General features: G+C 46.2%; 1 long non-coding RNA gene across 1 annotated transcript; it reads right to left on the reverse strand.

The window, feature by feature from the left end:
* Window positions 1–267: 267 nt before the first annotated feature.
* Window positions 268–14,550, reverse strand: LOC129049419 (uncharacterized). Its single transcript, XR_008512472.2, has 3 exons — window positions 14,188–14,550; window positions 13,098–13,214; window positions 268–1,010 (listed from the first exon to the last, which is right to left on the reverse strand). It is a non-coding gene; the product is annotated as an uncharacterized LOC129049419 (long non-coding RNA).
* Window positions 14,551–14,856: the final 306 nt, after the last annotated feature.

Raw genomic sequence — 14,856 nt, forward strand, 5'->3', positions numbered from 1 at the left:
GAAATACTTTCCACTCTCAGCAAGACCTGGCTGTGCCTTACTGGTGACTGATCCTTTTTCCCTGTTTCCCCATTTCCTTTATTCTGAGTCAGTGATTCTCAATTACAGGTGACTTTTCAATTACAATATCTGGAGATCCTCCCTCACTGGGGGACAGGTCCTACTGGCACCTCATGGGTAGAGACGAGGGATGCCGCTCAGCATCCTACAGTGCACAGGACAGCCCCCATCACAAAGAATCATCCAGAAAGTCAATAGTGCAGAGATGGAGAAACCCAATGGAGGCCTTCTTTCAATCAGTGTTTTAGGGTAGGTAGGTTCTCTGGAGCAGAAGCTGAGACAGACTTTGAGGTCCAAGGGATCAACACTGTGAAAGGGAGGAAGAGAAGGAGGAGGAGGAGGAGCAGCAGGAAGAGGAGGAGGAGGAGGCGGCAGGACTGGGCATCATTGAGATGAGGGAGATGAAGTTGAGTTGAAAAATAAAATAAAATAAAAGTGATTTCTTGCTTGTGGCATTTTTAGCTTGTGCATATCGTCCCTGTAATATTTCTTCTTCTTTTTTTGAGAAGTTGAACTGTGATGTGGGCACAAGACCTTGGCCAACCCCATGGGCATAGATGGCCTGTCTGAGTTGTTCCTGCCATGGGCCAAATTGGCCAGGTCTTTATATTCCTGTAGGGGTCGGTCACTGGATACAGGCTGAACTGGGAAGGGTACAGCCTGTGCAAGTTGGCTGCAAACAGCAGAGGCAATTCCTGAGGGGGGCTGACAGCTGTAGGCCATCTGTGAGCCACCTTCCCAGCAGCTGAACTCTAAGTCCTTCCTTGAAGGCGGATCCAGGTGGCTTATCACCGTGTTCATCACAATGAATAACCATTGACTTGCTAGTTCATGCATCCACTAATTCAGGCAGTTTTGATGAAAAGAGCAGTCCCAGTTAGAATCTACACATAGATGAGTAGGTCTCCATAAGCCAATGCGATTAGCAGAACTGAAGACAAAGGAGAAGCCTGGAAAATAAAATTTATATTTCTAACTTTATTTTTCCTAAGTCAAATGAGATGCATACAACATATCTCTTGGTCAGCATCAGGATGAATGGGTGAATTGATGAATGAATGAATGAATGAGAGGTTGCAGTGGCTCATGCCTGTAATCCCAGCACTTTGGAAGGCTGAGACAGGTGGACTGCTTGAACCCAGGGGTTCAAGACCAGCCTGGACAACATAGCAAGACCCCGTCTCTACAAAAGATTTTAAAATTAGCTGGGTGTGGTGGCATGCATCTGTGGTCCCAGCTACTCAGGATGCTGAGGTGGGCGGATCGCTTGAGCCGGGGAGGTTGAGGCTGCAGTGAGCTATGATCGCACCGCTGCACTCCAGCCTGTGTGACAGAGCAAGACCCTATCTCAAAAAATAAAGAAAGAAAAGGAAAGAAGGGGACATAGTAATAGTGGCCATTGATTATTTAGTGTGCCAGGAGCTCTGCTAAGTGTTCTATATATATGATCTCTCAACCTCACAAAAACCTTTTAGGGTTTTTCACCCCATTTTATGGATAAGGCTTGACTTAATCACCTATTGCTGCAGAACAAACTACCTAAAAACATAGCGGCTTAAAGCACTCACATGGCTGTTGACTAGAGGCCTCAGTTCCTCCACAGGGACATTCCCAAAGGGCTGTCGAAGGCTCTGCATTCCCTGGCAGCTGGCTTCTCCCAGAATGAGTGATCCAAAAGACTCCAAGGAGGAAGCCACAAGGCACTGGGTGACCCTGCCTTGGAAGTCACACAGTGTCACCTAGTCACATTCCTTTACTTAGAAGTGAGTCATTAAGCCTGGCCCATGCTCAAGAGAAGAGGAATTAGGCTCCTTCTTTTGAAGAAAGGAATAGCAAAGAATTTGTGGGTATTTAAAACCACCCCAAGGCTCAAGCTATATAATTGGTAATTGGTGAAACTGGGGTTTATCCATTCATTCATTCCATAAATAGCAGCACTTCTGTCTTTGCAGTCCAATGTGGTAGCCACTTGCCACATAGGCTGTTGAACAGTTGAAACATGGTTGATGTGCCTGAGAAATTGTATTTTTTGTTTTATTCAATTTTATTTAATTTAAATTTAAAACTAAAAAACTGATTCATTCAACTGTTGGAAAACTTTGACATCTGTTTGGAATAACTTAGTCTCCTTGTAAATTTTATAAAACCTAATAAGATCAAGTATTTCCAGCCGGGCATGGTGGCTCATGCCTGTAATCCCAGCTACTGGGGAGGCTGAGGCAGAAGAATTACTTGAACCCAGGAGGCGGAGGTTGCAGTGAGCCGAGATTGCGCTATTGCACTCCAGCCTGGGCAACAGGGCAAGATTCTTGTCTCAGAAAAAAAAAAAAAAAAAAAAAGATCAAATATTTCCAATGAAAATTTACACCCAAATTGAGATGTGCTATAATATAAAATATACACTGGATTTTGAAGACTTCGTATGAGCAAAAAATAATGTAAACTACCACATTCACATGTTTATATTGATCACACGTGGAAATGAAAATGTTTTTGGATATATTGGGTTAAATAAAATATATTACTAAAATTAGTAAATTAGTTATATTTGTTTCTTTTGACCTTTTTTTTATTTTTATTTTAAAGAGACAGGGTGTCACCCAGGCTGGGGTGTTGAGATCATAGCTCACTGCAGCCTTGAACTCCTAGGCTCAAGCGATCCTCCCGCCTCAGCCTCCCAAAGCACTTGGGTTACAGGCATGAGGTACCACATCTGACCTCTTTTTGTTTTTTAAGGTGGCTGTTAAAAAATTGTAAATTATTACGCCTGTAACTCTTAGCACTTTGGGAGGCCAAGGCGGGCAGATCTCTTGAGGTCAGGAGTTTGAGACTGGCCTGGCCAACATGGCAAAACCCCATCTCTACTAAATACAAAAATTAACCAGTCCTGGTGGTGTGCGCCTGCAATCCCGGCTACTCTGGAGGCTGAGGCATGAGAATCACTTGAACACAGGAGGCAGAGGTTGCAGTGAGCCAAGATTGTGCCACTGCACTCCAGCCTGGACAACAGAGTGAGAGTCTTGCCTCAAAAACAATTTTTTTTAATTAAAAATAAATAAATTACGTATGTGGCTTATCTTATATTTAGATGAATGGCACTGTATTCCATACTAAATGCTATGGATCCATAGTTCCTACTTTCATGAGGCTTGCCATCAAAAGAAGACAGCTATTAAGTAATTAATCCAAAGACTCAATTGAAAAATGATGTTACAAGGCAGAGGTCAGAGGAGATGTGAGTTTCACAGGAGACCTGGCCCAGATTGGCCCGTCTCCTAAGCAAGCCGGTGATTTGAGAGGGGAGGGAGTTACAAAGCCCAGGCATGGGAGCATCTGGTGGGAGGTGGATGGCAGAGTCTCTGCACTGGGGAACACGGTGCCAGCTCCCGGGGTTCAGAGCCAGAGGAAGCGGATGCACCAGGAATGCTGTCACTTTGATGTGCAGGCAGCGAGGCGGCAGGGCGCGGCTGGGCTGCCCTAAGCTGTCAGGTTGGCACTTGCTGCTCTGCCTACGCAGTAGCCAGGCTCGGGAGGCCTCCAGATATCTCTAGGTGTGGCCTCCTGTGGCTGTGCTGGAAATCACCTGGGGGTCCCACAAAAGCTAAGCACCAAGCAGGAGGCTGGCCCTGGCTCTGACCTGGGCCAACCCTGAGTTCCGGATCTCTGGGTTCTTGCCCAGGCACAGGCCAGAAGGTGCCTTTGACAACCACGCAAGGGCTGGACTATGACAACTGGGACTTTCTGAGTCCCTGCTGCTGGCTGGCCGGTTGCTCATGGTAGCCTCAGGTGATTCAACCTGGCCCCTTAGCCACATTTCTCCTTCTATTGTTCCTAAAACACACCAAGCTCATAGCAGCCTCAGGACCTTTGCCACTTGCCGTATCGTCTCCCTAGAACACCTCCCTTCACATATTGGCATAGTTGGCATCTTCTTGCCATGTGAGTCTCCGCTCAAGTCACTCCACCCCTGACCACTTTCCTAACATTCTCTCCATGCCTTGAGTCTTTATAGTGACTCTCTGTCTCATTTCCCTGTGGATTTTTGTTCAGGTCATACTCCTCACTACCTTTCTTTAAATAAATAAATAAATGTAAGGCTGGACTCAGTGGTTCATGCCTATAATCCCAGCACCTTGGGAGACTGGGGCGGGCAAACCACTTGAGGCCAGGAGTTCGAGATCAGCCTGGCCAACATGGTGAAACTGTCTCTACTAAAAATACACACAAAAATTAGCTGGGCGTGGTGGCGCATGCCTGTAGTCCCAGCTACTCAGGAGCCTGAGACAGGAGAATTGCTTGAACCCGGGAAGCAGAGGTTGCAGTGAGCCGAGATCACACCACTGCACTCCAGCCTGGTGATGGAGTGAGACTGCGTCTCAAAAAAAAAAAAAAAAGGCTTAAAAATGCACAAATTAGCCAGGCATCGTGGTGCATGCCTGTAGTCCCAGCTACTCTGGAGGCTGAGGCAGAAGAATTGCTTGAGCCCAGGAGGTGGAGGTTGTAGTGCACCCCAGCCTAGGCAACAGAGCGAGACTCTGTCTCAAATATAAATAAATAAATAAATAAATAAGTAAATAAATAAATAAATAAAGTTTAGAGATGGGATCACACCATGTTGCCCAGGCTGGTCTCCAACTTCTGGCCTCAACCCATCCTCCCTCCTCGGCCTCCTACAGTGCTGGGATTACACGTATTAGCCACCACACTCAGCCTGGAATTATCTTGCTCATTTATTGTCTCATTTGTTGTCTTTCTCCCCCACCAGAAAATAACCTCCCCAAGAACTGGGACTTGCCCAGTTCCTGGCTCCTGGCAGGTGCTCAAAAAATAATTGTTGAATGGTTTCATTCATCTTCCTAAAACGCAGATCTGCAAACAATTATGGAGCCCTCACAGGAATGTGGACAATTGTTTGTGATGAAATTTGAAGTTAAAAAAAGAGTAGAAAAATGATACCCTCTGATATTGTACATATAAAATATATTCGTGCAGGGACAAAGCGGAAATGGAAAATAGTTAATTTGTTGGGAAGCATAGGAGTATGGGTGACTGGTATTTTTCAAACTTTTATTTAATATGGTTATGTTGTCTTTTAATAACAGTTTTATTGAGATATAATTCATCCACTATAAAGGTCACCCTCTTTTAAACCATACAATCCAGTGGTTTTTAATATATTCTCAACGTTGTGCACAGGACCCTAATTCCAGAACACTTTTATCACCCCCCCAAAAAACTGTATACCCATTAGCCAAAGTTCCCAGTCCCCTACCCTCCTGTCCAGCCCATGCAACCACTAATTACTTCCAGTCTCCGTGCTTCGCCTACTCTGGGCATTTCGTATAAGTGAAATCATACAACATACGGTCTACCATGACTGGCTTCTTTCACTTATCCAGATGTTTTCAAGGATCATCCAGGTTGTAGAATGTCTCATACTTCATTTTTTTTTTTTATGGCTGAATAACATTCCATTGTAGAATATCCAGTGTGGATATACCACATTTTATGTATCTATTAATCTACTGATGAACACTTGAGTTGTTTCGGTTATACTATTTTTACCAAAAAAATAAAGAAGTGAAGTGGAACCTTCTCCCTCATTGCTCTACAAATATATTCTGGTCATTCCTCTGGCTCCCAAATCCTGGAGTCCTGTCAATGCTTACAAGATACCCTCCAGCCTTCTTTGCTTACACTGTTGGTCCCTGGCTGTCTTTCCAGCAAATTCTTCAGTTGCTTTCTCTGAGCCCCTGTGTGCTCTGGTGACATGCTAGCCACACACCTTCAGCCACTATGCCTTTGCCAATGCCATCTTCTCTTCTGCTTCCTGGAAAAAGTCATCTGCACACTGCAAAATTCAGCACAGAGGCCGAGCGTGGTGGCTCACACTTGTAATCCCAGCACTTTGGGAGGCCGAGGTGGGCAGATCACTTGAGGCCAGGAGTTTGAGACCAGCCTAGCCAACATGGTGAAACCTCGTCTCTACTAAAAATAAAAAATATTAGCTGGGCGTGGTGATGTGCACCTGTAGTCCCAGCTGCTCAGGAGGCTGAGGCAGGAGAATTGCTTGGACCAGGGAGGTTGCAGTGAGCTGAGATCACGCCACTGCACTCCACCTGGGTGATAGAGGGAGACTCTGTCTCAAAACAAAAAACAACATAAAACAAAATTCAACTCAGATGTTCCTTTCTTTGTGAAGACTTCCCTCCTCCTGGTTCTCTGTTTACAACTCTCTCGGCTCCTAAAGGACTCATTATTGTGTTTATTCCCCTGCCTGTTTGCTGCCTTAGCCTATGATAGGAGTACCCTTAGGGTGTCATTCATCTTTGTCTCCTTCAAAGCTAACATAGTCCCTGGCACCGATCAGGTACTCACTGAAGTCAAATGACTGCATGTATGAATGGAGCTGCTGCTCTGATGGACCGAATAGGAACCCAACAATACCACCTTTTGGCAAAAAAGACATTAAAATGTCAAGGTTAAAGTGTGGGCTTAGGAGTCGGATAGACATAGTTTGAATCCCAACTCTGCTGCTTGCCAGTTTGGGTGGCTGCTTGGAAATCATTTCGTCATCTTTAAATTGGAGATAATGTCTCCCACCTGATGGAGTTCTTGGAGGATTAAATGCAGGTGAAACACCTAGCATAGAGTATTAGGTTGGTGCAAAAGTAATTGTGGTTTTTGCCATTTAAAAGTAATAATTGGGCCAGGTGCGGTGGCTCACGCCTGTAATCCCAGCACTTTGGGAGGCTGAGGTCAGTGGATTGCCTGAGCTCAGGAGTTCAATACCAGCCTGGCCAACATGGTGAAACCCTGTCTCTACTAAATATACAAAAAATTTGCTGGGCGTGATGGTGCACGCCTGTAGTCCCAGCTACTCGGGAGGCTGAGGCAGGAGAATTACTTGAACCTGGGAAGTGGAGGTTGCAGTGAGTCAAGATCATGCCACTGGACTCCAGCCTGGGTGACAGAGCAAGACTCCATCTCAGGAAAAAAAAAAAAAAAAGTAATAATTGGGCCAGGCATGGTGGCTGATGCCTGTAATTCCAGCACTTTGGGAGGCCAAGGTAGGTGGATCACTTGAGGTCAGGAATTCGAGACCAGCCTGGCCAACATGGCGAAACCCTGTCTCTACCAAAAATACAAAAATTAGCCAGGTGTGGTGTTGGGTGCCTGTACTCCCAGCCTTTTAGGAGGCTGAGGCAGGAGGATTGCTTGAACCCAGGAAGCAGAGGTCGCAGTGAGCCAAGATCGCACCACTGCACTCCAGCCTAGGTGACAGAGTGAGACCATGTCTCAAAAAAAACAAAAACAAAAACAAAAACAATAAGTAATAACTGTTCAGTAAGTTTTTTTTTTTTTTTTTAATTATGGTATATGCCAGGCAAGATGGCACATGACTATTGTCCCAGCTATTCAGGAGGCTGAGGCAGAAATATAGCTTGAGCTCAAGACTTTGAGTTTAGCCTGGGCAATATAGAGAGACTGTCTCTTAATAAATAAAAGGTAAAAATACTGCATAAAATTTACATTTTAACCATTTTAAGTGTATAGTTCAAGTGGTTTTTCATACATTCAAATTGTTGTGCCCGTAAGTGTTTTTATGAATACTGATATATTATGTCACAAGTCTTTTTTTGTTTGTTTGTTTTTCAAGAGAGGGTCTCACTTTTTCACCCAGGCTGGAGTGCAGTAGCATGATCATAGCTCACTGCAGCCTCAAACTCCTGGGATCAAGTGATCCTCCTGTCTCAGCCTCCCAAGTAGCCAGGACTACAATTGTTCACCACCATGCCCAGCTAATTTTATTTTTTTGTAATTTTTTGTAGAGATGGGGTCTTGCTATGTTGCCCAGGCTGGTCTTGAACTCCTTGCTTCAAACCATCCTCCCACCTCAGCCTCCCAAAGGGCTGGGATTACAGGCTTGAGCTACCACACCCAGCTAATTTTATTTTTTGTATTGTTTTGTAGAGATGAGGTCTTGCTATATTGCCCAGGCTGGTTTTGAACTCCTTGCTTCAAACCATCCTCCCACCTCAGCTTCCCAAATTGTTGTGATTACAGGTGTGAGCCACCATGCCTGGCCTGTGTCAAATGTCTTAATAGTGTGGATTTTACTAGAGACAGGACATGTATTCTGAACCAGTCATGGACTTACCTAGGTCTCTGCTTTCTCTAGACCATTTCACCCTCTCAAGAATCCTGGGAGGTTTTCTCATTTCCATTTCTACTGCAGAGCTCTAACAATGTGCCTGAGGGCACTTGGCAGCAAGTGGCAGAGCTGAGACCAGCCCCCAGACCCACGGATCTGTCCACTACCTATCAATAACCACTTGCTGAATTGTGATGAACCCAGTCTGACCAAATCGCTTCTCTGAGGTTCTGACTTTGACACTGGGAGGGGCATAGCTAAAATGAGAAAAGAGGCAGCCCCATTCTAGGACAGGTGAAAGACACGGGAGCTCTGGCATCCTCAGCCCAGACAGCAGCACAGGGCAGGGACTGAGAGAGCCTTGTCGAGCTGCTGATGTCTTTATGCGGCCAAGACTGACTCCACAGTAGCAGGCCCAGCATGCACCACCCCTATAACAAATGATAAAAATCTCACTCGGCATATGAGATCCACTCGAGGAACTGAAGGGAGACAATTGAAAAGCACTGCACACCAGCCACTGAAGCCGAAGCCCGCAGAGCCGGCTGATGTAAGGTCTTCTGTGTGGATTTGCTGATTCTGGAGATCTTAGCTATTGGGGCTTTATTAGTCTCTGGGCCTCCTCATGGGGAACTGAAGTGCTGGAACTCAGGGAAGACCTGTCTTGTCAAGTCCATAGTATCAGAGCATCCAGACAGGCTGAGTGTCTGATTTCAGCCAATCAAGTTTCATTTTGAAGACTAACTATGATGGATTACGATGGCTTTCTAATTCCTCACTGCCTCCCTGGGAAACTTTTTTTTTTTTGAGATGGAATCTCACTCTGTCCCCGAAGCTGGAGTGCAGTGGCACGATCTTGGCTCACTGCAACCTCTGCAGTTCAAGCGATTGTCCTGCCTCAGCCTCCCCAGTCGCTAGGATTACAGGCATGCACCACCACGCCTGGCTAATTTTTGTATTTTTGGTAGAGATGGGATTTTGCCGTGTTGGCCAGGCTGGTCTCGAACTCCTGACCTTAGATGATCCACCCACCTCGGCCTCCCAAAATGCTGGGATTATAGGCGTGAGCCACCACACCTCCTGGGAAACTCTTAAAGGGGCCCCTCTTCCATATTTCCTTGTCCACAGGAACAAATATTTGCCCTTGCAATTAGATCCCTCCTACTGTCACCATCGCTATATTTTAGCAATTCACGAGAGCCTGACAAATGCTAGTTAACCAGCTAACTGCAGTACAACTGACCCCTTGAGTGTGTGAGTGAATGTGACAAGTGGCTGGTGACATGCTCAAGTCACTCATTTGTGTCGCCAAGTTTAGCCATTTGACTGTGTGCTTCTAAGTTAAAGAGTGTCACCTCAGGTGATTCCAGTTCAAAGCACCTTAGGAAACAATCATGAAATTAGCTGATAAATGTGATATTCATGGTGTACACAGGGCGTGGGACGCTGGATAAAACCTAAAGAGACCTGACCCTCTAGGTGCCCTCTAGGTGCTTAGCCTCTGACCACACCAAGCTAGCAACATTCCAATCTCTCATAAAAAGCATTTCAAAATGAAAGAGACTGGGCAAATAAATCGTGGTACATGCACGGAATGCGATGGCCTTCAGGCATTGAAAAGAAAGAAGTACATTTCTCATACTACGGGGATTACTCGCCTAACTTCCCACCTGTACACTTCTTTTTTTTTTTTTTTTTTTTTTTTTGAGACAGAGTCTCACTCTCTCGCCCAGGCTGGAGTGCACTGAATGGATCTCAGCTCACTGCAGCCTCTGCCTCCTGGGCTCAAGCGATTCTCCTGCCTCAGCCTCCCAAGTAGCTGGGATTACAGGCACACGCCACCATGGCCAACTAATTTTTGTATTTTTAGTAGAGATGGGGTTTCACCATGTTGACCAGGCTGATCTTGAACTCCTGACCTCAAGTGATCTGCCCGCCTCGACCTCCCAAAATGCTGGGATTACAGGCATGAGCCACCACGCCCAGCCCCACCTGTATACTTTTGCATATGCTGTTCCCTCCATCTGAACACTTTTCCATCTGTCTCAATCCCCAAGAACATGCATTTGGCATACAGCAGATGTTTAACAGATGAGCCAGCTCTCACAGCTTTTCCCTCCTCAGGGGTTCACAAAGCAGGCCAGTTATCCTATGCCCGAGGGATGGGTTTGTGGTTTATGGGGTCAGCTAGGAGTAGGAAGGGAGATTGATCTGCGCATATTTGACAGAAGAGGTCCGCAGCGTATAGTTAAGTGAAAAAAGTAGGTTACAAGCAGTGTGTATCTTATGACCCACTTTTTGGTAAAAAGAAAATCCCTTATTTACATGTTTATTTATGCATAAAAACGTCTGGCAGGGTCCACACTGCATTAACGTTGATTACCTCTAGGGATGGTGGAGTCGAAGCATGAAGACAGAAACTTTTGGCTTTCTATTTTCTACTTTCTAAAGTGTTTTTTTTTTTTTTCTTATTTTTAACAATGGGCATTGTATTAATTTGGTAATTAAAAATCGAATAAAGATTTTTAAATGTGCTTGGGGGAATAGAATAGCTATACTTCCAAAATATTTGCAGTTGGCCTTTGTTGCAGATGTACCAAGCTGCTCTGTTAGTTATCATGTTGGGTGTGTGTATTTTATTATTTTATTTTATTTTATTTTATTTTATTCTTTTAAGAGATGAGGTCTTGCTCTGTTGCCCAGGCTAGAATGCAGTGGAGTGATCATAGCTCACTGCAGCCTTGACCTCCTGGGGTCAAGCAATCCTCCCGCCTCAGCCTGCCGACTAGCTGGGACTACAGGCACGCACCACCACGCTTGGCAATTTTAACCATACCTGGCCATTTTAACCTTGTCCAGCTAATTGTTTTTTTTTAATTTAGTGGCAGGGTCTGTGTTTTATTCTTTCGACCAGACTGTGGACTCCACAAGGGCAGGAACTGAGTCTAATGACAATATCAATAACACCAGCCCCAACACTAACTCCACGATTTGCTGAATGCTAAACATGCTGCATGCATCTCTGAGTATAATTTCACTTGCTTGTAAGTCTTCAGATACCCTATGATGCTCCGGACAGCCATAAGGACATAAATGTGAAGATTTTTTATTGAAAAGTGCAATTGGCAATGCTCTAGATAAACACATACAATTGCAACTCTCTCATTCAACCATGAAAGCTTTTCTCCACGAACAGGACTTTAACATGTCCCACCTAAGCGAAGAAGACAGTAGGATTAATGCAGAGGGCAGGTTCCACCTCCCAACCAATTTGGAACTCTAAAGGGCTGAGTTTGGAACACACTTGGTCATGTTTCCCAAAGTGTGTGCTGTCATTCCTGCCTGCACAGTGTTCTATGAAAGCGTTCCATGCATAATTCTATTTGGAAAATGCTTTTTGCTACTGATCCTCTTGGAGATTCCCATGCCTGTGAACACATTAAAGGCTCTGAAAAGTCCTGCTGTAAAGAAGCAGGTTTAACTTGGTTCATTGATCCCTAATTTCCCCAGTTCATTTGATCACAGAGCCTATGATCTCATGAACAATTCTGAACATGTTCCTGTAATATGCATTGGAAAATGCTGCCCTGGAATGTTCTCAGCCAGCTGCCACCAAGAAATGTCTGATCCCATTTGGAGAGAGATCAGGCTTGAAATTGTCAGAAACTGATATTCCAAGTTTCCTTCACTCTGGTTGTATCCAAAAGATGACAAAGATGGGTTTGTAGCATGGATGGAAGTGACACATCCTATTTCCCAACTGCTGAGAGAACATACCACGCTAATCCTTGGTGCTTTCTGAAAGAGATGATGTCATCACTGTTTAACACCATGTGCAAAGTGCCAGGAAAATAACATGGGATCTGGGGTCAGACATAGATACTAGTTCTACCATGGACTCAATGTGTGACCTTGGGTAGGTCACTGTACCTCTCTGAGCCTTAAAAATGGGAATTAAAGGCCGGGCTTGGTGGCTCACGCCTGTAATCCCAGCACTTTGGGAGGCAGAGGTGGGCAGCTCACTTGAGACCAGGAGTTTGAGACCAGCCTGGCCAACATGGTGAAACCCCGTCTCTACAAAAAAATTAAAAAAATTAGCCTGGCATGGTGGCGCAGCCTGTAGTCCCAGCTACTCCGGAGGCTGAGGCAGGAGAATCGCTTGAACCCGGGAGGCGGAGGTTGCAGAGAGCCGAGATGGCGCCACTGCACTCCAGCCTGGGCAACAGAGCAAGCCTCTGTCTCAAAAAAAAAAAAAAAAAGAAAGAAAGAAAGAAAAAGAAAAAAGAAAAAAAAAAGGGGGGGGGATTAAAATGCCTCCCTTGAAGACTTGTTTGAGGAGTGGACATACTATACAGCGGATGCTTGAGGAGAGTTGCTACAGTATTCCTTCCAAGTTATTTACTCCCACCGAGGTAGGACTGACTAAGAGGTGGGGTTGGGACACGGGACCAGACTGAGCACTAGTTAAAGCAGGGCCGGGCAAAAGCAGCTTTCTATCAGACGCGCCCACCGGTGTGCCACGTCAATTTACCATTGCCATGGCAACACCTGGGAGTTACCGCCCCTTTCCACGGCAACGACCCAATGATTACTACCCCTTCCCGAGAAGTTTCTGCATGAACTGCCCCTTAACCTGCATGCAATTAAAAGTAGGCATGAATATGACTGCAAAAGTGCCCTGAGCTGCTACTCTGTCTATGGGGTAGCCCTGCTCTGCAGGAGCGTTCACGGAGCTGTAACACAGCCTCTTCAATATAGCTGTTGTCCTTCTACCTCTGGCTTGCCCTTGAATTCTTTCCTGGGCAAAGCCAAGAACCCAGGCGCTAAGCTGCACTTTGGGGCTCGCCTGCCTGGCATCACTACTGCTGCTCGGCGTACCCACCGTGGAAAGGTGGAGGTCTCTCTTTGCTTCTCTCAGTTTCTATCCCCCCCGAAGACTAGGAGTGTTCTTTGGCACAGGAAGTACGTGGTCTGTGGAGTTATAAGACTTCCAAGGACACTACAGGGAAAGAGGGCAAATGTAAAATAAAATTCGTCTGATATAGCAAAAATCTGAATTGTAAAATCTTGAGAAGAAATGCCATCTCAAAACTCTTCGAATTGTTAACAATAAAACCAAGGCACCATCAGTCTATGAGAATCTTGTAAGTGCTCTTAAAACTAGATAAGAAAAAGGCCGGCGCGGTGGCCACGCCTGTAATCCCAGCACTTTGGGAGGCCGAGGCAGGTGGATCACGAGGTCAGGAGTTCAAGACCAGCCTGGCCAAGATGGTGAAACCCAGTCTCTACTAAAAATACAAAAAATTAGCTGGGCATGGTGGCACGCGCCTGTAATCCCAGCTACTCCGGAGGCTGAGGCAGAGAATTGCTTAAACCTGGAGGGACGGAGGTTGCAGTGAGCCGAGATCGCGCCACTGCACTCCACCCTGGGCGATAGAGCAAGACTGTGTCTCAAAAAAAAAAAAAAAAAAAAAAAAAAAAAGTAGATTAGAAAAAAAAAAAAGGTCAGCTGTGATGGTTCATGCCTGTAACTCTAGCACTTTGGGAGGGCGAGGCAAGCGGATGGCTTGAGCCCAGGAGTTCGAGACCAGCCTGGGCAACATAGCGAAACCTCGTCCCTAATAAAAATAAATTAAAAATAGGGCCAGGCGTGGTAGTTCATGCCTGTAATCCCAGTGCTTTGGGAGGCCGAAGTGGGCAGATCACTTGAGGTCAGGAGTTCGAGACTAGCTTAGCAAATATGATGAAACCCCATTTCTACTAAAAATACAAAAATTAGCTGGGCGTGGTGGCACGTGACTGTAGTCCCAACTCGGGAGGCTGAGGCACGAGAATTGCTTGAACCCGAGAGGCAGAGGTTGCAGTGAGCTGAGATCGTCCCACTGCACTCCAGCCTGGGCGACAGAGTGAGACACTGTCTCAAAAAATAACATAAAAAATAAAAACAAAAAATAATTTTAAAAAGCTTTTACCTGCTTGTGGCAGAAACAGATACACGTATTACCCTTGGAGTCCCCCAGCCTTGGGTTGCAAAGTGAGCACCACAGTGTGCTTGCTGAGTGACCCTCGGGAAACAACTAAACATCTCTGTGCTTCCAGATCGTCACGTGTGAGGTGGAAAGAGGAGTACCAAACCTCACAGGAGTCATGCTGTAAATCCCTGCAACCTGCCAGCTCAGGACCTGGCCCAGGGTCGGCACACAATATTGCTGTTATCACTCCCATTATTACGCACTGGGTGTTCGGTTCCTTTTCCTTTTGCCAATACTCTTTCTCCTCTTCTGTCCCACTTTATTTCCCTGTGCCACCTCCCCTACGTTCTTTTTTTTTTTTTTTTCCTTTGCCATCAATAGGGAAAATCAAAATAAACCGAGCCAACGCCAAGCTCTGCAATCTCTCAACTGCGGCTCCAGCGTTTTCAAGGAGCGGGGTCAAGGTCAAAGGGCCCCTCCCAGGCTGCCCGGGCGGGGCTGTAGTGGGATGCTGGTCCCCAGGCTGTGCCCCGGTTCTCCAGGGCGAAACGCAGGGGCGGGGCCGGGCAGGGGCGGGGCGTCGCCGCCGGAGGGGTCCCAGCGCGCCCAGGCCTCCCGCAGGCGGGACGCGGCGTCCTGGGGGCGGCTGCGCTGCTGGGCCCCAGCGGG

Source organism: Pongo abelii, chromosome 10, assembly GCF_028885655.2.
Source record: "Pongo abelii isolate AG06213 chromosome 10, NHGRI_mPonAbe1-v2.0_pri, whole genome shotgun sequence".
Classification (NCBI taxonomy): Eukaryota; Metazoa; Chordata; class Mammalia; order Primates; family Hominidae; genus Pongo; species Pongo abelii.